The sequence below is a fragment of the Camelus dromedarius genome, chromosome 3 (assembly GCF_036321535.1).
Source record: "Camelus dromedarius isolate mCamDro1 chromosome 3, mCamDro1.pat, whole genome shotgun sequence".
NCBI lineage: Eukaryota > Metazoa > Chordata > Mammalia > Artiodactyla > Camelidae > Camelus > Camelus dromedarius.
The window spans coordinates 77839217-77858435 of record NC_087438.1 but is presented as its reverse complement, the minus strand read 5'-3'; the positions used below and the strand labels follow the sequence as shown (position 1 = coordinate 77858435).

Here is a 19219-nt window from a genome sequence, read left to right as displayed (position 1 = left end):
TGTATATTAAATATTATTATCCTCATCTTACTAATGAAACTAATAAGGCCAAAACATATACTTAAGTCCATTAGCTTTTTAAGTAATAATTTGTAAATGCCAAACAGTTGTATGAACCATTATAATATTTTTCACATGGTGTATTTTAAATATTCATCACTTAAAGTGTTAATGTTCAATTTGAACATAAAATTTTGCCAACTCTCTTTCTGGCTAGGTTGCCAAATTTAACAAATAAAAATACAGAATGCCTAGTTAAATTTGAATTTCAGACAAACAACTAATGATTTGCATGGAGCATACTTATACTAAAAAATATTCATTATTTATCTGCAATTCAGATTTAACTGGGCATCCTGAATTTTATCTGGCAACCCTATTTCTGGAAGATATACTTAGTGTGCAAGGGTATTTTAAGCCAATTGGAAAAGATTAAAAACTATTCTTTTGTCATCAGCTAAATTTGTACTAAGCACACGTCTGTGGACGACGCCTGCCTAGCTACTTTACAACTGTGGTCTGGTTTCTGCCCGCCTAGGGAGTTTACAGTTCCAAATAGTCATTATTAATGTAAAAATAGTGATAAGTCGATGATTTTTTCATAGGCTTTTAGTTTTAGCTACTAAAAATTAATAGTAGAAATTGCCATTGGTATAGTTTTTGATGATTTGGGCTAATTTAAGATTCACAAAATCTTAAGAGGGCTGTGGGTATTCTCATTTCACAGGTACCTTTCTGATGATGCCAGATACTGGAGCCCCAGCTGACAGTACAGGGTGATGATTCTCCAGGGAAGTGTCTTCAGGTTGGCCTCAAGCCCCTCAGACTCTGTTAACTGAGCAGTCAGGATGGGCTCAGGTGAACAACCTGGAAGGCAAGTTGTTGGGAGCAAAAAGTAAGTAACCCAGGAAAAGCTCAGTTCTATAGATGTGGTCTGACCTCCATCTAGGTCAGATTTTTTTTTTTAACATTTTTTATTGATTTATAATCATTTTACAATGTTGTGTCAAATTCCAGTGTTCAGCACAATTTTTCGGTCATTCATGGGCATATACACACTCATTGTCACATTTTTTTCTCTGTGAGTTATCATAACATTTTGTGTATATTTCCCTGTGCTATACAGTGTAATCTTGTTTATCTATTCTACAATTTTGAAATCCCAGGCTATCCCTTCCCACCCTCCACCCCCCTGGTAACCACAAGTCTGTATTCTCTGTCTGTGAGTCTATTTCTGTCCTGTATTTACGCTTTGTTTTTGTTTGTTTGTTTGTTTTTGTTTTTGTTTTTTAGATTCCACATATGAGCGATCTCGTATGGTATTTTTCTTTCTTTTCTGGCTTACTTCACTTAGAATGACATTCTCCAGGAGCATCCATGTTGCTGCAACTGGCATTATGTTGTCGGTTTTTATGGCTGAGTAGTATTCCATTGTATAAATATACCACCTCTTCTTTATCCAGTCACCTGTTGATGGACATTTAGGCTGTTTCCATGTTTTGGCTATTGTAAATAGTGCTGCTATGAACATTGGGGTGCAGGTGTCATCCTGAAGTAGATTTCCTTCTGGATACAAGCCCAGGAGTGGGATTCCTGGGTCATATGGTAAGTCTATTCCTAGTCTTTTGAGGAATCTCCACACTGTTTTCCATAGTGGCTGCACCAAACTGCATTCCCACCAGCAGTGTAGGAGGGTTCCCCTTTCTCCACAGCCTCTCCAGCATTTGTCATTTGTGGATTTTTGAATGACGGCCATTCTGACTGGTGTGAGGTGATACCTCATTGTAGTTTTGATTTGCATTTCTCTGATAATTAGTGATATTGAGCATTTTTTCATGTGCTTTTTGATCATTTGTATGTCTTCCTTGGAGAATTGCTTGTTTAGGTCTTCTGCCCATTTTTGGATTGGGTTGTTTATTTTTTTCTTAGTGAGTCGTATGAGCTGCTTATATATTCTGGAGATCAAGCCTTTGTCGGTTTCACTTGCAAAAATTTTCTCCCATTCTGTAGGTTGCCTTTTTGTTTTACTCCTGGTTTCCTTTGCTGTGCAGAAGCTTGTAAGTTTCATTAGGTCCCATTTGTTTATTCTTGCTTTTATTTCTTCTAGGAGAAAATTTTTGAAGTGTATGTCAGATAATGTTTTGCCTATGTTTTCCTCTAGGAGGTTTATTGTATCTTGTCTTATGTTTAATAAGTCTTTGATCCATTTTGAGTTGATTTTTGTATATGGTGTAAGGGAGTGTTCTAGCTTCATTGTTTTACATGCTGCTGTCCAGTTTTCCCAACACCATTTGCTGAAGAGACTGTCTTTATTCCATTGTATATTCTTGCCTCCTTTGTCAAAGATGAGTTGACCAAAAGTTTGTGGGTTTATTTCTGGGCTCTCTATTCTGTTGCATTGGTCTATATGTCTGTTTTGGTACCAATACCATGCTGTCTTGATGACTGTAGCTCTACAGTATTGTCTGAAGATTGGGAGAGTTATTCCTCCAGCCTCTTTCTTTCTCTTCAGTAATGCTTTGGCAATTCTAGGTCTTTTATGGTTCCATATAAATTTTATTATGATTTGTTCTAGTTCTGTGAAATATGTCCTGGGTAATTTGATAGGGATTGCATTAAATCTGTAGATTGCCTTGAGCCGTGTGACCATTTTAATAATATTGATTCTTCCAATCCAAGAGCATGGGATATCTTTCCATTTTTTAAAGTCTTCTTTAATTTCCTTCATCAATGGTTTATAGTTTTCTGTGTATAATTCTTTCACTACAAAAAAAGAGAATTATAGGCCAATATCACTGATGAACACAGACGCCAAAATCCTCACCAAAATTTTAGCAAACAGAATCCAACAACACATAAAAAAGATTATACATCATGACCAAGTGGGGTTCATCCCAGGGACACAAGGCTGGTTCAACATATGCAAATCAATCAATGCAATACATCACATCAACAAGAGAAAGGACAAAAACCACATAATCATCTCAATCGATGCAGAAAAAGCATTTGATAAAATTCAACACCCACTTATGATAAAAACTCTCGCCAAAGTGGGTATAGAGGGAACATATCTCAACATAATAAAAGCTATACATGACAAACCTACAGCCAGCATAGTACTCAATGGTGAAAAACTCAAAAGCTTCCTACTAAAATCTGGGACAAGGATGCTCACTATCACCACTCCTATTCAACATAGTCCTGGAAGTCCTAGCCACAGCAGTCAGGCAAGAGAAAGAAATAAAAGGGATCCAAATTGGAAAAGAAGAGGTAAAAGTGTCATTATATGCTAACGACATGTTACTATATATAGAAAACCCTAAAAGGTCCACACAAAAGCTACTAGAGCTGATTGAAGAATTCAGCAAGGTAGCAGGTTACAAAATTAACGTTCAAAAATCAGTTGCATTTCTTTACACTAACGATGAATCAACAGAAAAAGAAAGTAAAGAAACAATCCCCTTTAAAATAGCACCCAAAGTAATAAAATATCTGGGAATAAATCTAACCTAGGTCAGATTTTTCTAAGTGGATAGGATGGTTCATTTCATGTGTCAGTTTGACTGGGCCACAGGGTTCCGAGATATCTGGTCAAACATTATTCTCAGTGTTTCTGTGAGAGTGATTTTGGATGCAGTTAATATTTAAATCAATAGACTAAGTGAAGCAGGTGGCCCTCTTCTGTGGGTGGGCCTCGTCTAATCAAGTGAAGGCCTGAACGGAACAAAAGTCTGACATGCCCCTAAATAAAAGAGGACTCCTCTTGACTGACGGCCTTCAAGCTGGAAAATTTATTTATTTTTCCTGTCTTTGGACTCAAAGTGAAACAGCGACTCTTCTGGGTCTCAAGCCCAGAAGGCTTTTGTACTAGAACTATACCATCAGCTCTTCTAGGGCTCCAGTGTGTTGTCTGCAGATCTGGGGACTTGTTACCCTCCATGATCACATGAGCCAATTCCTTATAATAAATACATACATGCACATAAATATACATATACACAGGTGTGTGTGTGTGTATACATATATATGTATCTCCTGTTAGCTCTATTTCTCTGGAGAACCATAACTAATGCAGTGAAAGTCACACAACTTCCCTAAGTGAACATCCACATCACTACCTCACCTGACCAGGAAAGCAAATGGGTCTTCCCTTTCTCAAAAACCCAGCACGGCTTTATTCCACAGTAGCTTACCCTGTCCTGCCTGTTTTGCAGTTAAGAAAACTGCCATTTTAGGATCATTCAGGGAGCCATGTACCTATTCTTCAGGTCAGAAGTTTTTAAACATTGTTTATAATCAAGTCTATTTTTTTTTTAAGCTTACAAAGAATCTCAGTATAAAAAGTAGATAAAAAAGGGGATCAATTGTAATGGAATTGGCAGCCCTGGGGCCACGCAGGGTGGCAGGGAGGCCCTCTCCAGGGCTGGTGGCTCCTTGCTCAGGGCCTCTGTAGGGTTTGTTTACTTTATATGGAGCAGAATTTTATTCCATTTACTTTTTAACATATTTTTCTTCTTGAGAAAAAAAATTCACTGCACAAGTTATACATGCTTACTGTAGAAAATATAGGTGTGCCCCGATAAAAGGAAAAATTATCCATTACCAGAGAAAACAATTCAGAAACATGAAAATATTAGTTAACACACACACAGACACAAACACATGAATGTTCACATTATATTCACATTATATTCAGACCAAAGCCCTCCTGAAATAATTCCTTTAGGAATTAACCATATAGAAAGTGCATCCTTTCATCAAGAAGTGGTAGAGTACAATTTATCTTGACTAAGAAACAATGTCATCTATTTAATCTGACTTCACTCATTCCAGAGCCTTTACAAACACAGGAATGCTATCCTCTTCCTAACAGCTACCTAGCAAGACTATAAATTCCAATAATGTCGAAAATATTTTTTTCAGATTGTCAAGAGTTCTCAGCACATTTCTCTGAATATTTCTAATTGCGGTAAATCTTTATTCTTTAGGCATGAATCAAATGTCTGAAAATAGATATCCAGAGAATGGAAAGAGTGACTAAGTTGAATAGTGTAGATGGACAACACATTTGGGGTTCCAAACCCCAAAGAAAAAAGGGTGAGTCTGTTTTTTTTAATTTCTTTGAAGTCAAGCATATAGAGAAGGATCAGAAATCTTTCATCTGTATGATACAGCAATCCTACTCCTGGGCATGTATCTGGAGGGAATTCTAATTCAAAAAGATCCATGCACCCCTATGTTCATATCAGCACTATTTACAATAGCCAAGACATGGAAACAACCTAAATGTCCATTGACAGATGAGTGGATAAAGTTACAGTGTATTTATACCACGGAATACTATTCAGCATAAAAAAGAAAAAAAATAAATGCCATTTATAGCAACATGGATGGACCTGGAGATCATCATTCTAAGTGAGGTAAGCCAGAAAAAGAAAGAAAAATGCCATATGATATCATTCATGCATGGAATCTAAAACAAAAAACAAAAAAACAAAACAGACACAAATGAATTTATCTACAAAACAGAAACAGACTCAAAGATATAGAAAACAAACTTACAGTTATAGGGTAGAAAGGGGATGGGAAGGGATAAATTGGGAGTCTGAAATTTGCAGATACTAACTACTACATATAAAATAGATAAAAATCATGTTTCTACTGTATAGCACAAAGAACTATATTCAGTATCTTGTAGTAACCTATAATAAAAAAGAACAGGAAAAAGAATATATGTATGTATACGTATGACTGAAACATTATGCTGTACACCAGAAATTGACACAACATTGTAAACTGATTATATTTCAATTTAAAAAAAAAAGGAAAGAAAAAAATTTTATCTGGCAGCATTGTTATAATAGACATATTACTTTTGAGGGACATTTTGAAAGAGTATTGAGGGCCTTCAATTCTCTGCCTGGGTGGGGTATTTCTCCAGTCTTCCCTCCCACTTCTTGTCATTCCTGGTTCCCTTACAGTCTGTCTGAATTTCCTGAGTCCATGCCCTTGACATCCACTCCTCCTCATCTGTAGAAAGCAGATTTTGAGCCAGTGTTTCTCAAACATCAGTGTGCTTCAGAATCACCTGGTGAGTCTGTTAAACCACCCCCAGAGTTTCTGATTCTGTACATCTTGGAGTGGAGATGAGAATTTGCATTTCTAACACATTTCCCAGCGATGCTGATCTGGGGATGGCATTTTGAGAATGACTGCTTTGCAGTGCTTCTTGAACTCTGCTGTATCTACCGTCACCTGAGGGGCTCGTTAAATGCAGAACCTGATTCAGTAAGTCTGGGGTGGACGCCGAGGTTCTGCTTTTCTAACAAGCTCTCAGGGACTCCACTTTGAGCAGCATGATTGTGGGGCTCAGTTCAGAATGCCCCTAATGTTTTTTTGAGGAAAAGGGCCAACCCTCTCCTCTGTATCAGTGGTTCCCAAACTTGTTTGCACATTGGAATCCTGTAGAGAGCTTCAAAATATACCAGTATTTGCGACCCACCCCGGACACTGTGGCTACCTGAGGTACGGCATGGCCTTTGGGAGTTTAAAAAGATCCTCAGGTGAGTCTAATAATGCAAACAAGCTTAGAAACCACTGTTCCAAAACCTCAGGCTACCTCCCCTCCTCCATGACATTTTCATCACAGCTGTCGCCAGTTGGTTGGCCTATTTTGTCTTTGTTTTCATCTAATCTGCCCTACCAGCTCATTAGAAGGCAGGAATGGAGTCTGTTTCCCTCAGTTTGACACACACCAGTGGTGAATAAATGTTTGTTGGATAAACAAACAAGTGACAAAAACAGAAATAAAAATTGTTAAAGAGATTACCTAGGTTGCCAGCCCCCAGGTACAGTAGGTTCTCCCCAAAAGCCCTTTACCTAAAATAATTCGTCTGACTTTCTCAGAGTAAGCTTACAGAGACTACTGCTCTTTACATGTTCAACATCCTGGCTCTTTTGCCCTAGGAATTCAATCAAGAAACATTTCTAATACAGCTTTTATTTCACAGTTGATTTTTCACTTGCTACTACAGGCTTGCTGAAGAATCCAGCCCAGCCCCGGATCCAGGGACCCATGCCTGCCTGCTCCGGGGGGTTCCAAAAGGGCAGGAGCGGGCCCATCCCAAGTCTGTGCACTGACCTCCTCCTGCAGGGGGACTCTGTCCTTCAACCATGCAGGACCTGGAGCCTTCTACCCCACCACTGAGGGGTCAATCCAGCAGCCAAATAGCTCTGAAAAGATGGGTCGGTTATCTTTCCTACTGCACCTTCCCTTTCAGACCTCTCAGCAGCTGCAAACGTAGAGGAATCAGCTGCGGGTCGGCAGTGGAAGTCTGCTCTCAAGGGCCTGTTATCGCGATGCAGGGAAGACTCCCGTAGGTTCATGACAATGAGCGTAGCTCCTTAGGGGCCAGTGGCTTAGTAGTCACACCTGGAAAGGGCAACACTGCTTCACTCTGTATGTATTCTCAGAGAACTAGTGAGCTCTCCGTGCCAGTAGCTACTACATATATCCCCACATCTTCAGGCCGCTTCCTGATGCTGAGAACAGATTTGTGTGAAGTCCTAGTTGTACGGAACCCAAAGAACAGTGCTGAGGCCCTGAGGCATCAGCTGAGTTAGGAGAGAAGTTAGCTGCTCATATCAAAAAACCCAAATCCCCATTAGCTTCAACAAGTAGGGTTTATCTTTTCTCCTCCCTCATCTAACAAGACTTTTGGCTAATGCTGCAACTGAAAATACCATTCAGAGGCAAGGTTCCTTCTATTTTCTGCTCCACGGTCCTCAGTAGGAAGACAGTACCACCTCACGGTTACAAGATGGCTGCTGTGTTGATGAGTTTCCTGTCCTTAATTCCAGGTGGAAAGAAAAAGGAAGAAGGAAGCATCACCCCTTCCAGAATTTCCAAGAGACTCTGAGCTGATATCACAAGGCTGCCCTTGGCTGCAGGAGAGTCCGGTAAAGAGGATTTTCAGATGGGCACTGGGCCCACTTCTCCTAGAGCCCACTGTGCTTTTAGGAGCCTACAAAAACATTTTCATTTTACTCCCTTTCAAAATCAGAATGAAAAAGGACTTTACTAAATATGAGTATATATCCATGAATCCAACCTGGAGTTGTATTTGTCTTTATACCAAGGCAGTTGTAAAATTTAATTTTAACTTTTAAATGGAGAAGGGGCTCACAAAGATGAAACCATCTAAGGACTATGAGTTAGGCCACAGCCACATTCACTGACTGGGATGATCCCACTGGATTCTGAGCTAAAATGATGCCACCCGAGCGCACTGTCTGTGTTCCTCATCGGAAAGCAGATCTCATAACAATATGAGCATTAAAAAACGAATCCACGTAAATAATAGCATTGTTTCCATCAGATAGATATTGCTCACTAGAACTATCCACTAGTGATCATTAGTTTTTCTGAATGGTAGATGAGTATTCTTTTTCTCTTTTGAAATAAGATGCTGTTGTGCAATGTGAAATTTCTTGACATCATTTTCCAACCCAAGAAATCTTAGTAGCTCCAACCTCTGGCTGCCCATGGTTTGTCATTGCCCAATCTGCTCATTCCTTTTCTCAATGTTTTGCTGGTAAGTCGGGGATTACTTAGACCAGTGACTGCCACAGGGTGTGTGCTTCCTAGTTACCTGACAGCCTGTCCCCTTGGCCCCTCCCAAAAGACCATTTAAAGAAGAGTCAAGCTTTAACAATCAATATATTTTCATTTGTGGCTAGAAAAGAGTGAGGCTTTCTCTTCTCCGCAAATATTTGGCCACCAACTGCCAAGAGGATCACTTGTGAGCCATTTGGAAGCGCTGCTGGTCCTTAATTGTTTCCAGATGATATTTCAAATGGATCATGTGGTTGACTTTGATTCCTATTCTCAGAGTATCAGGGATGAGCTTAAAATCATCCTACCTGAAACATTCTACAGACAGCATGTACCAAGCCCAGAGCATGTACAGAGAACTTGCCCCTAAAGAGGAGGCTTTAGTTTATAACACTCATGCAAAATCCTTGAAGTGGGGATGGTCTCTTGTTCAACTTGGTATCCGCATGCACAGTGTACATGGTGGCCTTTCTAGTAGCCCCTCATTGAATCTTGGTCAACATGAATTTAATTACCAACCTAAAAGAAGCTTATCTTAAAATCATTTTAGTTTTCCAAAATCAACTTAGGATATTAGGCTTTCCTGGGAAGAACAAACTATCATTATGAATGACCCTGACCAAGAGGAATATCAGTATCCAAGTAAGTGAAATATTGTCAATGTCACGTTCTCTTGGACAAAATATCCCTGAAATCAGCTTAGGAAGAAAAAAGTAAAGAGCAAAGGTTAAGAAAGAAAAAAGAATGCTTTCTGAGAGGTGAGATTAATGGGTAAATTGCTTCACTTTCTAAATCCAGTTTCATCTAGAAAATGGGGGTTAATACTGCCTACTTCAGAATAGGTTGAGATGAAGACTAATCAAGATAATGTTTGAAAAGCAATAAGGCCATGCCTCTCACATAAGACCCAAATAGATGGTGCCTATATTATTATTACTATTATGGTTGCTGCTGTTGTTATTTTTACAGTGCGGTGCAGTTTCCAGTCTGCATCGGGACATCTCTTTGATGGTTGCCATCCTTCTAGAAGGTGTGTTAGAAAATCACAGTTGGGAAAGAAGAGTATGGGAAAAGCATACACTTTCGAGCCATGTCCCTCCTTATCCCTAAACTTTCTTCTTTCACGGGGAAAGATTTCTTTTTGTTTACAACTTTCAGCCACCATGAAGAAACCCTTTGGAAAAGCAGTAACCTGAGGCTGGATTCTTTTGCTCGTTACTAAATCCAGGAGTGGAGTCTCTCACACACCACAGTCATTTTGTGATTGTTTTAAAATTAATTTTTAATTAATGATCAAATGAGCCATCTCCTGCATACTACTCCCTTTAGTTCTACAACCGTGTGCCAGGCTTGGAGGAATGAAGCACAGAATCACGGAATTGCCTTGCTGGGGGTGAGTCAGACCCTGTGAATGGGTGTGGGATGTTCTCAAAGGGTGTGGTTTTCCTGGGTCACCCAAACACCCAGGGCAGAAAATAAGCCCCACCTTGATCCCACCTCCATTAGTAGTACTCTTCCCTTTTCTTGGGACTGAGACGAGGATGCAGGCCTCGATTCTGGCTAAAGGAAAACAGGCTCAGTCCTGTGAACAGAGGTGAGGTGGTCCCTTCAGAACAGGGTATAGGGAGCTCAGGACCCAGGCAGCCTGTGGAAGCTTCTAGAAGGAGATGCTAGGACAGACACATCCTATCCAGAAGCCAGCTTTTAATTTTCTCTTTTTGCATTATTATTGCCTCCTCTTCCACCTAATACTTCAATAAGCCTTTGTTAAACACTGCTGCAGAGTCTCTGCAACTTGGAGGAATTACCCACGTCTATACGGGAGGGTTCGCTGTTAGCACTTAAGGAGGAAGCAAGTTACGAGATGGCAAAAGATGAATGACAAGTAAGCAAGGACTATCAGAGCAAGAAAGCCGGCTGAGGGGTGCAGGGGGGACCAAGTCACTGAATGGAACATGACAACATTCCTAAGCAAACTCTCAAAAGCTCACTAGGGGTGGTAGGAAGATGGAGAGGAATGTGAGACCAGATCCCCACGTGGCAAAGGACAGGATTCCAGACGATTGACTGTGTTTTTTGTTTATGGTCATTATTGTTTGAATTAAAAGGAAAAATTACCCCCAAAGCTGTTTGCCAATGTTGCCAACACTGGGGTTGTCTTCCTTTGCTAGGGCCACCAGAAGAAAATACTGCAGACTGCATGACAAACAAAATGCATTTTCTCATGGTCTGGAGGCTGGAAGCCTGAAATCAAGGTGTCAGCAGGACTGGTTTCTCCCAAGGCCTCCCTCCTTGGCTTGTGGCTGGCTGTCTTCCCGCTGTGTCCTCACGTGGCCCCTCCTCTGTGCACGCACACCCCTGGTGTCTCTCCCTCCTCTTATAAGGACACCAGTCCTATAAGGACTCACTTACAAATTCATCATCACCTCTTTAAAGGCCTTATCTCCAAATATCACATTCTGAGATTCTAGAGGCTAGGGCTACAACATATGAATTTAGAAGGGACACAATTCAGGGGTTAATACAGATGTCAGAAAGTATTAACATCAAGGCCCTAAAGTCTAGAAAAGGAAAAGAAGGAGATGCAGGTGACATGAATGTCAGGGTAACAGCCTTTCTCCTCTTTATTCTGATCCTCTCTCTTGTCTGCAAAGCGTGGCATCATTTTTAACTGCCTGTCTTTCTGAAAATCCTAGGCTGTCTCCTCAATGCTAACTTCCTTGAAGATTTTAAAAGAGAGATCTCAATTAGGGGTCAGGGGATGGAGTGGTGGGAAGGCCTGCAGGGTTGAAATCAGGACATGAAGGAAGCCTCGGGTCTCTCAGCCCAGCAGGAAGAGTGCGGCTGAGAGATGACCAGTTGTGCTGCACACAAATCTGCTTTCTGCACTCCACTTCCCAACCCCCTCCGGGGCATCCATCACTTCATTCAAATGCACTCAAAGCAAAGCACTCCAACCTCGCTGAACATTTATTTCTCTGGCAGGTTTCCAGGGCTTGATTCTTCTCCTTAATGGTGACTGAACACAAAATATCCAGGATGTTGACACGCTACTTGCTTCACCAGCTACTTCAAAGTCCCGCGAGAGTTCTCTGAATTCTACTTTCTAGAACAAGTTTCTTGGCATAAGCATCAGGTATGCCCCTGCAGTTATTCTTAATGGCAATGGAAAGCAAGTTCTGGATTTTCATGCCAAAGGCAATCTGTCTTTTAGCAATTAACAATTAATGGCCACAAGGAAATAAGTTTAGTTGGCACAGGCTTCTTTCTTCAATTCACAGATATAACAACAACAATGTATTAAAAAAAAAACTTATTTCTATGAAATATGAAGCCACCTCCCTTCGCTCTGGTTCTTCTTCTTACGCTGTAACTTACCTGGCATGGCCCCAAGTTCTCCTTTAGTTTCCTTGATTGATGACATCGAAGGAGACCTACATGATTCACCAAATCATCAAATTAGACAGGACAATAAGAAATTGTTCAATTAAATCTGCCAGTACAACTTCAATGCAACAAAACCATTAACTTTTCCAGGGCAGAAAGGCAGTGTTTCCTGTACATTTTGCTGCCAGGAAGGTGTTCCTGTGTCAAGTCGCCCCCACTGCCAGTGTCTGAACTTGAATTAACTTTAAGTCTTACTGAATCACCTGCCCCATATCCAGTCTCAGGAAGAGGCCTGGTAGTCTAACATTTTCCAAGAAAATACACAGACTGAACTCTGAGTGGTGACCCTAGGTTACCCTTAAAATCTTGATTTCCAGCATTAGTCCTGCCTACAGCTAGAACACTTAGCCTATGGCTGATTCAAAAATTCTTTCTCAATGTATGACTCATATGGTCAATTCCTTGAAATCTGGAGATGAATGGCGGTCCTCAATGCAAATTTCCAGGGGAATTTTTTTTGAAGCCCAATTATTTTTCTTATGATACATTAGAAATTTTGCTGCCTGCTTATTTTAGAATATTTGCTTATTACTTTGTTGCACTTTTACATGGATGATCAAAGCATACTTTGCTGTGCTCCCCACTTTCTGTGGCTTCCCATTCTGCTGTCTTCCTCTCAGTCTTCGGGAAGGATCCATGCCTTTAAGAACACCATCCACCCAACAGTGCCCTCTGCCTCCCATCTGGCAATTTAGCAGTGGGATCAGTCAGTGCTGGCCCTGGACTCCCAGCTTGTGCTACTGGCCAAATAGGAGGGGAGCTCTGCTTAGTGACCTGCTGCTTGCAACCAAAGAACACAAGGCGTGGTCACTGGGTGACAAGTGGCTGAGGATGGGCTTGGGCTATACATGTTGCATGTTGGAAGCATCTTCATCAACCCGGAAACCCAGGGCTTCTGGACATAGAGTCAAAGTGTAAATGCTTCAGGAGTCATCCCCCATAGCCGCTCTGCAGTCCCCACAATAGCCAAGCATAGCCCAGCTTACGTCCTATTTCGTAGGTGAGGAAATTGAGTACAAGGGACATAAGGTCGTTTGCCCAAGTTTGCGTAGCTCATTTCTAGAAAGCTGAGTCAATAACTCAAGACCCCTGATTTCCAGTTCCGGGGTTCATGCTACGATATCACGTGGCTTGCCAGGGCTTCTCCGCTGTCCCGCCCATCCTACAATGCCACCCAGCTTCCAAACCACACAAGTCAGCTCTCTGCCTGTCAAACAAAATAACAGGTCTGAGGACATGAGCTGCCAAAAAGCCTGAGGCTACTTTTCTCTCCCTCAAGAATTGTCCATTTCCCTCACTGGCCAGTCCCTGGGGCAGCTAAAAAGGCTTTGCACTCTCATTCAACAGAGAACAAAGGAATACAAATAACAAATGTATTACTGGTGTCAAGTTCCTTCAGAATTTGTTTCCCTGCAGAAGCTCACAATCCTTGCCTCCATGTTAGGGGTGCTGCCTCACAATTTCCTGTGGCGCCTCTGGAGGCATCCTTAGCCGCGGGACCCGGCTTCCTTTCCCCTCAGCGGCTCCTTACCTGGCCAGTTCTTGTCAGTGCTGGATTCTTGCTGCTGGCTATCCCATTCCTCTCGGCCAAAGTTCCCCTCCCACGCCCTTCTTCACCTAATGCAAGCCGAGCCGAACAAGACCCGCATTCTTCTTCTTCAGCCTGGTTCGAGAAGGCTCGCCTCCGCCTCCTCTCCGAGGTCATCGGAGCACTTCCCGCGCATGCGCACGCGCACGCGCACGCGCACGGAGGATGTAAGGTCAGGTGTTGTCTCCTACGTATGTGTCTCCCCGGCTATCCTTCCCTAGTGGCTTCCGTGCTTTTAAGTAACTATTGGACATACCTCGTACATCCTCACCTCTGTGCCTTTGCCCACACTGTTCTCCTGCTCGGAATCCCATTCCTCATTTCTGCCCATTAGAAACCTCTCTACAGATCCAAGTTGAGCAGAAATACTAGATCCCATTAAAGTGTCTCTAATCCTCGGTATCCCAATGCCGTTGTAAGAAATTACCACACACTTAATGGCTTGAACAACACAAAATTAAAATTTTATAATTCTGGAAGTCAGAAGTGGCTTTCACTGAGCTACCATCAGACTATTGGCAGGTCTACGTGCCTTTTGTAGGTTCTAGAGAATTTATTTCCTTGGCTTTTCCAGCTTCTAGAGGGCACCCACACTCCTTGGCTTGTGGTCCCTTCTTCATCTTCAAAGACAGCAGGATAACATCTTTAAATCTCTCCCCATTTCTGCCATCACTGCCTCCTCTCTGTCCCTCCTGCCCCCCTCTTACAAGAACCCTGTAATTACATCAGGTCCACTCAAATACCCCAAGAAACCTCCTCCTCTCAAGATCCTTAACTGGAAGGCAGCTATGCTCACCACTATACCAGCAATGCACACTCAAGATCCTTAACTGAATCACATTGGCAAATTCCCTTTTACCATGTAAAGTAATATATTTGCAGGTTCTACAGATGCCCCTAACAGAGAATCCATCTTTTTCATTTCTGTTATCTTGTAACATTGTGTTTGAGTACCGGGAATTTAGGGTTCATCAGAGACCATCTGTATCCTCATAGCAGGATAAATGCCTTTAAAAAAATTCCAATAAAACTTTATTTTTGGACATTGGTATTTGAATTTCATGTTACTTTCATGTTTTAAAATATAATTTTTTCCTCTTTATTTTTGCATTGAACTATGGCTGCTATATAATACTACATTAGTTTCAGGTGTACAACATAGTGATTCAACATTTATGTACATTATGAGTTGACCAGCACAATAAGCCTAGTAACCAAAGTTGGTTGTAATAACCAACCAAAGTTATTACATTATTGACTATATTCCCCATGCTATGCATTACACCCCTGTGACTTATACACTTTATAACTGGAAGTTTGTATCTCTTAATCCCCTTCACCTGTTATACTCAATGCCCTCCCCTCCTCCCCTCTGGTAATCACTAGTTTGTTCTCTGTACTATGAGTCTGTTTCTATTTTGTTATGTTTGTTGGTTTGTTATAATTTTTAGATTCTACATATAAGTGAGATCCTACAACATTTTTTTCTTAGTGTAATTATTATTTCACTTAGTGTAATTCCCTCTAGATCCATCCATGTTGTCACAAATGGCAAGATTTATTCTTTTTTCTGGTTGAGTAGTATTCCATTATATATATTTCTCCTGACAATTCCATTTCTAGGAACAGTCTGACCCCCTTTCCCCACTGCAATGCCCACATATGGGCACAAAGATAATTTATACAAGTATGATCATTGTAGAAATACCTATAGTAATGAATCACTGGAAACAACTTAACAGTCTTATCAATATGGTACTAGTTGATTAAATTATGATATAGTTAAAAACCCAGAATACTAAGAAGAGATTCAAAACAACAGGGAGATTCATAAACTGGCATAGAAAACATTCACAATATGTTGTTAAGTGAGGAAAAAAAGCAAGTTCCATGCAGTGCATCTGAAACAATTTGGCTTTTGAAAATAAATCATGATGTATGTGTAATAGGTTATATACACAAATGGAAAGATCTGGAAGATAAAGAAGTTATCACTTGCCCACAGAATTTTGGAACATTTTCACCTTCTTTAAACATTTGAACTTGATTTTACAGTTACAGTTTGCTTGTATAATTGGAAGAAGGGAAGGAAACCTATTTTGAAAAATACAGCAACAGATGTTATGTGAATTCTGGAAACAAGGGAGGTCAATACTAGGAATTTGGTAAGAGACCAAAACACAAGACATTCTTCTTTCAGAGGAAACTGAAAGCCAAGAAAGAGGTCCTACCCACTCATTAACCTCCTTGAAATCAACTGCTTTATATTTACTTTCTTTTCCACAAAGTGACAGCAATTACATAAAAATGTTTCTCTGATATTAGGATGTCAAGATTCCACGGCTCTCTACTCTTTTCAGGTGTTTCTGCAGCTTGACAATAAGCTTAAGGAAATCTCCCAGAATTCCCAGGGTGCGAAGTGAGAAAAAAACACTCTTTTATTATTGAATTGGGCACAGAATTACAGGTAATATTTTTAAAGTGGATTTAATTAGACTGTTTATGGTGTAAATTTCTTTTTAAATGGCTCCATTTGTGAATTTACGAAGGCTTTTAAGTATCTTTTCTTCTTTTCTTCAGTCCCAGTATCACTGTATGTGTTTTTTTTTCTCCTATACTCCAGAATCTAATCAATTTAGAATTCTTTACACATGACAATTCTTTGAATTGCATTTGGCCTCCAAAACAGCAGGATGCTACCAAACTTATTTTTGTATGTATGATTCCATATGTTTAAAAGTCAACATGCAAATATATGCAAAAATTCTAGACTTAAAAAAAATTTCCCTGAACTTAAAACCAGGACTTACGGGTGGTTCCAGGTGTTCCAAAGTTGTGTGGCTCGCGTGTGTGGGTAGGCAGTGGATGTTAAGCACCAACCTCCCTTTCTTCCTTAAAGTTGCTAAAAATCAAATCCTGCAGGAGACCAAGGAGATGCATTCAGTGAGTCCTAAATAGTGATGTTCTAATTGACAGTTTTTTGTAGATACCTGTTTTTTTTTTTGAGGATGTGAACTCTTTATTGGGAAGGGGGCCCTGAATGGTTCAGAGCAGGGGCAGGATCTGGGGAAGGGTATCTAGAGACGGGCATGGACCGTCCTCCCTAGCCACAGGGGCCGTGGGGCACACAGTGTCCCAGGGCCCAGCATGAGGGTCCCCAATGCACCCCTAGAGCACATACACAAGCAGCCCACTTCATGCATTTTCAAAAGACCAGGCCTCACCCAGAGAGAGGGCATCGCCTGGGTGGGCGGTCCGGGGAGAATTCAGCTCCATCTCTTCACCCCAGTCGGACACGGGCTTGTGACCCCCGGGGTACGAGAGAGGGCTAGCAGGAGTGGCAGAGCCCTGGGGAAGCTGCTGGGGCTCCTCGGGCCTGGTGGGCTCTTCGACACCACACTCCGGGGTGGGGCTCCTGCTGGGCTCAGCCTCTTGGGGTAGGTGGTCTGGGGCTGGTTCATCTTCCTCCTTGTCAGCCTCCTCATCTTGGACCTCCTCCTCATCCCCACTCACATCTTCTCACTCCTCGTCCTCGTCCTCCCCTTCGCCCTCCTCCTTCTCGTCCTGAGGAGGCCGATGGTCCTGGGCCGGGGTCTAGGGCAGCTGTGTGGGGGTCTCCTCTGGGGTAGCAGGCTGTGGGGGCTCAGGTGGAAGGGCCTCTGCCTCCTTCGTCTCCCAGAGGTCATCATGGTCACTGTAGGTGTGGGGGCTGCCTTGACCTGGGGTCGGCTGCTCTTCCTCCTTCTGCAGCTGACCTCAGCTTTGTGCTGGGACAGGAACTCCCTGAAAGTGGGGCGCTTGTGGGGCCGGGCCCAGGCCTGATCGTTGTACTGGTGCGATGGTTCGAGGGCAGTGGCCGGGCCGTCCTTGAACATGCCATCAGTCTTCTCAGCATCCCACTCCTGCCGCCACTGGCCAGTGGGCTTTCGGTGCCTCTGCAGCCGCTCCTGGTCATTCTTCTCCCTCTCCTGTTTCCAGCGCAGGTACTCTGACCGCTCCCAGCCCGTCATGGACAGCGTCGTGTCCCCGGTGTCATCCAGGCTGGCTCTGCGGCCCTGCTGCTCCTGCTCGAGGCCACAGCGCACCTGCTAGAAGTCGGCCCCCCACCCCCGCAGTTGCGCCCATGCCGCCGGCCGCCTTCCCGGTGGTCCTGCTCAGGCTCCTCTCAGGGCCCGCTGCGACGCCGGGGGTCGTCCAGGAAGTTCCGCACCGGGTTGGGCTCCAGCACACCTTCCCGCTGATTGCGCTCACACGTCGCAATCTTCTCTATCTCCTCGTTCATCTTCTCAATGTTCTGCCTGCGCCGCTCCTCCCACTCCTTGGATTTGCGGTCGGCAGTTGAGGTGCCTCCAGCTCCAGACAGATGAGGGGACCCCCCTGCTCCGACCCCTCCGGCCACAGCACCCAGCTCCTCATCCAGGCTGCCTCCCTGCCGTGGGGTGGGGGTGTCCGGCCTCCCTTGCTGGCCCCTGGGGGCCGGGGGGTCCCAGGGACCTCCGGGAGGGACCCAGGTTCTTCTCCACTTCAACTGCCACATTCTCCTTCACCGAGCGGCCCTTCCGGGGAGCGGTCACCACTACTCCCTCGAGTTCAGCTTTTTTACGGTCCTCCTCAATCTCCTGGTAGCGCCAGATGATGGTCTCATTCTTCCGCCAATGAGCCTCGATCTTCTTGTCCAGCTCAGCATCCTTCTCCTCCTTCGATTTCAGGTCCAGTGTGACTGACTGTCCCGGAGACCCCGTGGCGTCTGCGATTCCGGCTTTGTCGGCCTCCGCGTCCACACCTCCCGGGCCGCGTGCGTCACTTCCCGCCCGCACCACGTGAAGAAGGGAACTAAAGAGAGCTGTAGGTACTTTTTTAAATGAGCATAATTCCATTTACTTGAGTCAACAACACTGCCACTGATATCCCTGGAGTGAAAACCACAGATTATACCTTTATACTCTGTCTAGTACCATGATTCGTCTCTTACAGAATAATAAATCCAATTATCTGTTTATTCAAAATTTTAATTTAATTCAATAGTGTTCAAAAACACTGCTATTATTTTTTTCTGAGTCTCATTTCCATTACTGGCAATCTGCTTTGCATACAATGTCTTATGCTATGACGAGGCTAGAATTCCAAAACCTTGCAAAAAGCTCTGCTTAATGTCATAATAACAATTAAGAATTCACAAAAACTTGGTGTTATTTATTTTTACTTAGAATTACCTTCTTCTCTACAGAATCACAGAACTCTTATCAGGAATCAATGTATCAAGCGAAGATTGCAAGCACAAGGAAGAGAAGAAAGAAGAAAGGAATTCAAGTGGTTGGGTTTATAAGTTATAATGGATAAGAGAATTCTAAGAGGTTTGGAGTGCTGCAAATATCTTCCCAGCTCTAGGCAGACCCAGCCTTGCAGAGTACCACCCAGACTCCCACCTCTTACTCCCCAGCCTCCCACTTCCTTCTCCTGACCCAGGACCATCTCACCTCCTGCCCACTCACCCCCTTACCACCTATCTGGACCCTCACCTTTATAGGTGAGCTGATGATGTATAATTCAGGATACAAATGAACACGTTT

The 19219-nt window shown here is 42.7% G+C and overlaps 1 pseudogene; it reads right to left on the bottom strand.

Moving 5' to 3' along the window:
* Positions 1-1546: 1546 nt before the first annotated feature.
* Positions 1547-18609, bottom strand: LOC105095408 (coiled-coil domain-containing protein 9-like; annotated as a pseudogene).
* Between the last annotated feature and the right edge of the window lie 610 nt (positions 18610-19219).